This window comes from Leptonychotes weddellii, chromosome 4 (assembly GCF_054177405.1).
Source record: "Leptonychotes weddellii isolate Sample4059 chromosome 4, ASM5417740v2, whole genome shotgun sequence".
Classification (NCBI taxonomy): Eukaryota; Metazoa; Chordata; class Mammalia; order Carnivora; family Phocidae; genus Leptonychotes; species Leptonychotes weddellii.
The window spans coordinates 18,950,890-18,958,913 of record NC_138372.1 but is presented as its reverse complement, the minus strand read 5'-3'; the positions used below and the strand labels follow the sequence as shown (position 1 = coordinate 18,958,913).

Here is an 8,024-nt window from a genome sequence, read left to right as displayed (position 1 = left end):
TAAAAAAAAAAAAAAAAAAAGATAACAGGTGATATTTTTTTTTCTGTTCCTCTGTACTTTCCAAGTATTCTATTGTGAACATTTATTGTTTTTATAATAATATAGAAATAGCCATTAGGAACCTGCTTCGAACTGAAAGAAACCTGAGTCTGAATCTGGCTCTACTATACACTAGGTTGTATGATCTTGGGTAAAATTATTTACCTTTAAGTTCCTAGGTTTTTTATTTTTTGTTTTTTACCTGCCATGTAGGTATATGTAATAATTTCTACCCCATAGGGTTATTGGGAACATTAATGAGACAATGCATTATAAAAACACTTAGCAAATACCTGGCATGTGGTAAGTGCTCAAGAAATACTGGCTATTTTTTATGAAGATAGTAATAGCACCTACCTCAGAATTGTTGTGAGGATTATATGGGATAACTGGCACACTGTAAATACTTAATCAATGTGAGTGACAATATTATTTGCAATAAGAAAAAACTGCTCTCAGCGGGATGCCTGGGTGGCTCAGTCAATTAAGTGTCTGACTCGACTTTGGCTCAGGTCATGATCTCAGGGTCGTGAGATCAAGCCCCACGTGGGGTTCCATGCTGAGCATGGAGCCTGCTTAAGATTCTCTCTACCTCTCCCTCTGTCCCTCCCTGCCCCTCTCTCCCTCTTGAAAGAAAGAAAGAAAGAAAAAGAAAGAAAGGTCTCTTCTCAAAAGGTTAAACATAGAGTTGCCATACGAAATTTCACTCCTAGGTATAAGCCAAGAAAAATGAAAAACATAAGTCTACATAAAAACTCATAAATGAATGTTCATAGCCCCAAGTAGAAACAACCCAAATGTCCACCAATGGATAAATGTCCCTAAATGGGTAAGTAAAATGTGATATACCCATATAATGGAATATTAACCAGCTATAAAAAGGAATGAAGCACTGATTCATGCTACAATAGGGATGAAACTTGAAAACATTGTTATTTGAAAGAAGTCACAAAAGGCCACATATTATATGAATCCATTTATATGAAACGTCAAGAACAGCAAAAGCTACAGAGACAGAAAGTAGACTAATGGTTGCTTGGAATTGAGGAAGAAGATGGGAGTGATTGGGGTGGTGGTGATAGCTAACGGGTATGGGTTTCTTTGGGGCATGATGAAAATATTCTGGAATTAGATAGTGGTGATGGTTGCACAACTTTCTAGATATATTAAAAAAGGCAGAATTGTATGCATTAAAAGGGTAAATGTTACGGCGTATGAGTTATATCTCAATTTTAAAGAAGTCCCCAAACCCTTTTCTTCTTTCCTCTGTCTCAAAATCAGAACTTATGAAAATTTAGTTCTCACCCTTTCCTCTGTCTGTCTCCTGCCTTGAACTATAATTATTTTTGTGGCTTCTCTTTTCTTTAAAAGACTAAAAGCATTCTGAGGGCCAGCTCTTCATCTGATTCATCTACTGACCCTCCTAGGTCTCCAATACGGGCTTAGCAGGTGCCAAGAAGCACGTGCTGAATGAATGACAGCATGACTATCTTGCATACATACAGTGCTTTATACCTATCAGAGTGCTTTCATTCACACTTTTAACTCGAACTTTACAACAATCCTGTGAGGAAGCTAGAAATTATCATCCCTTTTAACAAGGGAGAACTGAAGCACAGTGCTATGTGGTACTGAGGAATAAGGACTGGTCCAGGATCTAGGGTCTTGTGCTCCAGGTCAGCCTCTGCCTCTAACTAGCTGAAAGACCCTATATGAGGCATTTCACTCTCTCAGACTATTTCCCCAGCTGTAAAATGAGAGGTAGACTTTGAGATGAGTTACAAAACCTCTTCCAATGCTGCTATCCCATGATTCTAAGGACACACTGCTAGGAGAAGTAGAGTGGAGATGGAACCCCAATCATCTGTATTCTTTTTCCTCTGAACATTATGCCTCTCCCCCGCAGGAGTGACCACTGGCCCTCTTTCAACATTCTGAATTACGCAAAAGATGTATGCAAGTTTCCTTTCACTCCACTTGCAGTGGTTTACCTACTAGAGCAATCCTATAGAAAACTTCCAAAGCATAAAGGTCATTGGAAGTAGCATAGTAAAATAGAGTTGGGCGCTGGAGTCCGACAGACCTAAGGTTCAAATCCCAGTTCTGCCACCTATTTTCTGTGTGACTGCATTTCTAAACCTCAGCTTCCTAATCTGCAAAACAAGGACAATAATGCCTACTTTCACAGAATGAAGAGCCACACATGTAAAATGCCTGATACCAAGCCTGGTAAAAATATTTGGTGAACATTCAAAGCATTTCCTAAGTGTTACCTGACAGATTCCTTATAAACCTATGAGGCAGGTACTATTATTATCCTCACTTTACAGATGAAGGATCTGAGGTGCAGAGAAGTTAATTTGCTCGTTTCAGTTATTAAATGGAGAGTCAAACTAGATAGTTTAATTCTAAGACCCAGGTCACTAGCCACTAAAAAACTGTTACTATCTTTAATCAGATCATGTGCAAGCAGTCTTACCTAAAAGAAGCTCTTAGCATTCCTTAAAATTAAGCTAAGGAATCAAAATCACCTTGACTCTGCCAGTCTCAAACATAAATTTCCTGAGTGTATTTTGGGGTCATGGACTAAGTAGGCACAAGGACAGCATCTGGGAAAGGTTTGGTTGGTAGGACAGGCCCATCAACAAAACATCTTTGGAGAAGTTCTTTGCCATCTTCGAGGCTCCTGGCTCAAATGATTCCATAGGGGGTTGACTAAAGCTTTCTCTGTGGAAGTCTATGCTAAGAAATGCTTCACTTTGTGGGAAAACCTGGATGAAAACTCACCTCGATGGCTTCTCTACATGAATGGGTTCTGTATTGCCATTCATGCTTTGTGAAAAATTTTTCTTGATGTTTTCAGAACGCTGCTTTTCAGTGATTACAGCTAATTTATCTGCTTTCTCCTAGGGCCACAATTACCTAAAGGTAGTGAAAGGGAACAGAAAGAGGAAAGGGAGCATACTTTGATAATGCTGTCCTCTCTCACTGTATTTCTGAGCATCTGCAGTCTTGGATTTTGCCTTTAACTTGCAGCTTTCCAAATTCTGCCACAATTCAAAGTATGTCTCATAGGGAAGCCTTTGAAGTTTCACCCTCCCCTCCAACCTTCCTCCTAGCAGAGAGGTTAAGGAAAACTAAGTCAATCAGTGTGGAAATGCTTCCCTTCCAATTCAATTGCAGCTGTGTTACATCCAGATGTCTGACTCAAGAAGGAACCAGGTAAGCTACCGGCACCCAAATACTCAGGTCTCAATTGATGAAACTCCAAGACCAGAAATGCCTGACTCTCATTCTAAGAAAGGCTCTCTAAAGGTACATGGAGAAGCAGTTTTGTGCTTTCTGAAAATAGAATCTGGGGGTTATGAACAAGGATAAAATTTTGCCACCGTCCCAAGAGCCCCTGAATAGCTACCTGGGTAACGTCTGATCCTGCTCTGCCCAACTCTCCAAGAAAATGGGGTTAATACCTCCCCAGATGGCTACAGGGAGGATTAAGGGTTATTATTCTTGGCATCCAGCTCTAGCAATTGTGACCTTGTTCATTCTAAAATAAGACATTAAATATAAAAATGCAAACAATGATCCCTGAATCTGACTCTATAATAGGGTGGGGACTTTTTTTCCACAGGGCCTCTGACACTGCCTCCTATACTCCAACCTACTGGCTGTACCCTCCTCTTATTCAGGCCTCAAGTTTGTAAGGTATTAGTCACTAATGCCACAAAGCCCTTCAAGGAGTCGGCAGCTATTACAAATAGTACAAAGAATGAACCCCAGAATTATCAGGGTGTGTCAGGCCTGAATTCACCCTAAAGAAACAAAGTGGTACCCCTTTACCCCAAACCTGGGCTCTCAAGGGCAATCAGTGAGGTCTAGTGAGAACTGTGTATTACATCATGTAGTACTCATAAACGCACTGTAAGGAAGGTACTATCAAAAACGTCATTTCACACATGAGGAAATATAGTTTAGAGAGGACACACAATTTACCCTACGTTACACAGCTAAGAAGGTACAGACAAAGGTTCAAATATCAGTCCTACAACTAGCTGTGTAAACTACAGGTTAGTTTTTTTTTTTTAACTTTCTGGAGCCTCAGTTTCCTCATTTGTAAAGTGGGGATAATGAGGGATGCCTGGGTGGCTCAGCTGGCTAAGTGTCTGCCTTTGGCTCAGGTCATGATCCCAGGGTCCTGGAATCAAGTCCCACATTGGGCTCCTTGCTCAGTGGGGAGCCTGCTTCTCCCTCTGCCTACTGCCCCCCCTGCTTGTGCTCTCTCTCTGACAAATAAATAAGTACATACATAAAGTGGGGATAATGATAATTCCTACCTCATAGGGGATCTAAGGATTAAATGAAATATTGTAGGAAAAGTGTCTAACAAGTGCCTGGCACACAGTAAATATGCAATATGGGTTAGTTTTTTCACAGATCAATACGACAGGAGTTTGACATCATTTCCATATAATAATAGGGCTTAAAATACTGAAAGACTGGGCGCCTGGGTGGCTCAGTTGGTTAAGCGACTGCCTTCGGCTCAGGTCGTGATCCTGGAGTCCCGGGATCGAGTCCTGCACCGGGCTCCCTGCTCAGCAGGGGGTCTGCTTCTCCCTCTGACCCTCTTCCCTCTCGTGCTCTCTGTCTCTCATTCTCTCTCTCTCAAATAAATAAATAAAATCTTTAAAAAAAAAAAAATACTGAAAGACTACTTAGTCCAATTACCTACATTAAGTATGAACTCCTCTACCAAATCCTTGATAAGAAGTGGCAAAGCCTCTGCTTGAATACACTCATTCCCTCACAAGGTGGCCCATTTTGCTTTTAGAAAGCCAAATTCTCAAAAACAAAAAAAAAAAAAAAGAAAGAAAGCCAAATTCTCTCCTACCAAGCCAACGTCTCCCGTCTTGGAATTTCCATCCCTTGATCCTAGTGCTGCTTTCCAGAATCACAGAGAGAAAGTCCAGTTCCCTTTCTACATGACAGTTCTTCAAGTACTTGAAGGCAGGTATCGTGTTCCCCCAGGCTCTTAGCTTTGGTCCTTTCAACTCTTCATGTATCACAGCCCCAAAGGAGACAGGCCCTAGTTGGAATTCTAAACCTTTCCCATATTTGCAGTGTGACCTTAAGCAAGTTATTTAACCTCTCTGTGCTCATATCTTCATATGTATAATAGGGAAAATGATTTTTGCCTCACAGAGCAGTTATGAGTGCTAAATTAGATAAAGTAAAATACTAGCTAGTACACAGCCCAATAGATACCAGGCCCTCAATAAATGTCAGTCACTTTTTAGAATGTATTCTAATTAGTAAATATCTCTCAAAGTTAGCCAAAGTTAGTTTCTGATGGAACTTGCCAAGGGTTGTGCTTTTGAAGCCAAGGAGTTATGTGAGTCTCTCTGCAATGGCAGCCCAAAGATGAAGTGGAATCCAGAAAGGTAAGGATGAAAGAAGAAAGGAATCAGGATCATTCAATCAGTGACCCAAAAGAAAGGTAAGTATCACCATATTACATGTTGTTTATGATCCCTTCTTTGAGACCCAGGACTGCACATGTGGGCCACATTCCCTAATTCAAAAAGGAGAGAAGAAAATATTTAGAAAATAATTTAAAAATTATTGAAGTCATAGTTCTGGGTCTTTGCAGCAGTTGGCCCCTCAAAGTCCAAAGATATTTAGCAGAGGGCTTTAAGATTTTCAGTTGTATCCTTCCAGGTCCTGAAGTCTAGGTATGTGAAAAAACCCTAATATGATGTCCCATGAGTCACTGCTGAGTTCCTTCCAGCTAGAAAATTTGTCAGCTGCATGACAACTCTAAAATCCCCAAGTGGCAAATCGCCAATGTTAATACCATCACCATAATCATTACACGTATTCTCTTTCAGTAACTGCAAGGGAAGGAGTCTCAGGCAAAAATATGAATTGTTGTTCTATTATTCTTCAGAGTTGACCCAAAGCACTGCTTCTACAAATTGACAGGTGGCTTGAACATAAGTGCCCCCAAATAGGTCAAAATACCCCAGTATTAAAGCAGCAGGAACACAAACTATGGCAGAAAAGGTTTTTCCATCTGCCAATGAAACACAACAACCTGCAATGAAGATCCATTGTTAAGTCTCAAGAGTCAGCCCAAACGAGCCTTTCTAGTTACTCCCTGGTCTGTGCTAGAGGATCCAGTTATTATACTCAGCAGACAAGTTTCAATTCCATCCAGAAATAGCCTTAAGTGGTTCCTTCATTTAGTGAAGACACTAGCCACTCAGGAGAGACTGTAAGGTACAGAAAAGCTTCGTTCAGACCACTGGGCATACCTGTGCCCTAGGCAGAGATTTCATAGTGTCTTTGAGTCTGGTGGTGTCTGAATAGTTTCTTCTCAAAACTGTTTAAGGCTTTGTTAAAAGGGAACGCTTAACTGCCACTTTACCCTGATCATCTACCCCATCCTTGGGAAGAATGGGGAAGTTATAGACACCCTATCAGGTTTCTAAACTCAAACTTAAGAGGAAAACTTTAAAGTTGCTCTACCACTACCTCAGAAGTTTTTTTTTTAAAGTCACAGAAGAAAAGGACTTTGAGGAAAATAGTCAAATTAGGCAGTTAGACTTTAGTCATTAAGTCCTGATACCTCTTTTCTAGAGACCCTGGTGGTACACCTACAGAGGAGAGTCAGAGGTCACTAAGCAAATTCAATCTGGCTGGCAAGGGGGCGTCCCACTGCAGCTTTCAGTGACAAGAATTGGATCCTGCTGGTCACAGTCTCTCTTCTATTCGACACTTCCTATTTCCCGTTGAAGTGGGTCCTGAATAGCCCGTTCCCAAGTAAAGGCCCTCTGTAAGGGCGTTACAGTCGCATGGTGGAAACACCTTAGCAGAGTTGAGCTTGGTGCCAGGATGGGCCACTGAAGGCATCTGCGGCTGCAAGAAGCCTGGCCACGGAGGGACGGACACACACACACACACACACACACACACACTCTCTCTCTCTCTCTCTCTCTCACAGAGAAAGAGAGCGGGAGAGCGAGCGAGAGAGAGAGCGCGAGAGCGAGAGCGAGCGAGACAGAGCGAGAGCAGAAGAGCAGGAAACTAAGAGAGCAGGTCAGGTCAACGTAGCCCTCCCGGCATTTCCACCTGCCCCCTTCTTCCTGACACCGGCGCCAGATCAGATGTCAAACAAAAACTCCGCAAAAAAGTCCCGTGATGGGACGACTTCCACCTCTCCCTCGGCAAAGCCTCCCTGGACTCCCAGAGCCTCCCCCACCACCCAGGTCCCGGCCAGCCCTCCATCCCCACCCCGCCCCCGGCCCACTCTGCCCTTCGCCCCAGCGAGGCCTGTCCCCTCTCGGGACACCTCGGAGCCCGGAGGCTGGCGGCCTCAGGCCCCCCGGGCCGGCAGGGCTGCGGCTGGCCCAGAGCGGGCGGCCCGTGTGCGGGGACTGCGGGAACCGGTTCTCGCTTCGGCGCCCGGCGAGGGCAGGGGGCGGTGGCTACCAGTACCTGTCAGGCCTCTTCCCAGGACCAGCGGCGGCGCAACTTCAGGAGCCCATGTCCGTCCAGGGGGCCCGGCCCCTCTCCCGGGAGGGGGGGGCGCGGATCCCGGGGAGGGGGCTGGGGGGCCCGGGCAGCTCTAGCCCCTTCCCATGCTCCCCGCCCGGCGCCTGGCCGGGGCCGGACAGCGCCTCCGCCCGCCCCTGCGCACCGCCTCACACCCGCGCTCACACACACTCACACTCCCTCGCGCGCTCTCACACACGCACTCCCCTCCCTCCTCCTCCTCTGTTTATCTCCTCCAGCTGTCTGGGGACCCAGGAGAAGCCCAGCACCGCGCCTGCGCCACGCAGTCTCCGCCCCCGCCCCGCGCCTCACAGCCGGCGGCTACGCTACGGAGAGAGCGTCCGGCGGTTTCCAGAATGGCTAGCCGGGCCCCTCCCCCGCCCCGCGCGCCCGGTCAACGTCTGCTGCCGGCGGTGCCTACTAACCTGCTAGTG

The 8,024-nt window shown here is 44.9% G+C and overlaps 1 protein-coding gene across 6 annotated transcripts in view; it reads right to left on the bottom strand.

The window, feature by feature from the left end:
* The window catches only part of WDTC1 (WD and tetratricopeptide repeats 1), a 65,732-nt gene extending 57,910 nt beyond the window's left edge, over positions 1-7,822 (bottom strand). For 3 of the 6 annotated variants that reach the window (XM_081817838.1, XM_081817840.1, XM_081817839.1), the window contains exon 1: positions 7,534-7,821. The gene's annotated coding sequence lies outside the window, so the exon portion shown is untranslated. Of the gene's footprint in view, positions 1-7,533 lie in introns of all 6 variants that reach the window. The other 3 variants (XM_081817837.1, XM_081817842.1, XM_081817845.1) reach the window with 2 other exon arrangements.
* Positions 7,823-8,024: the final 202 nt, after the last annotated feature.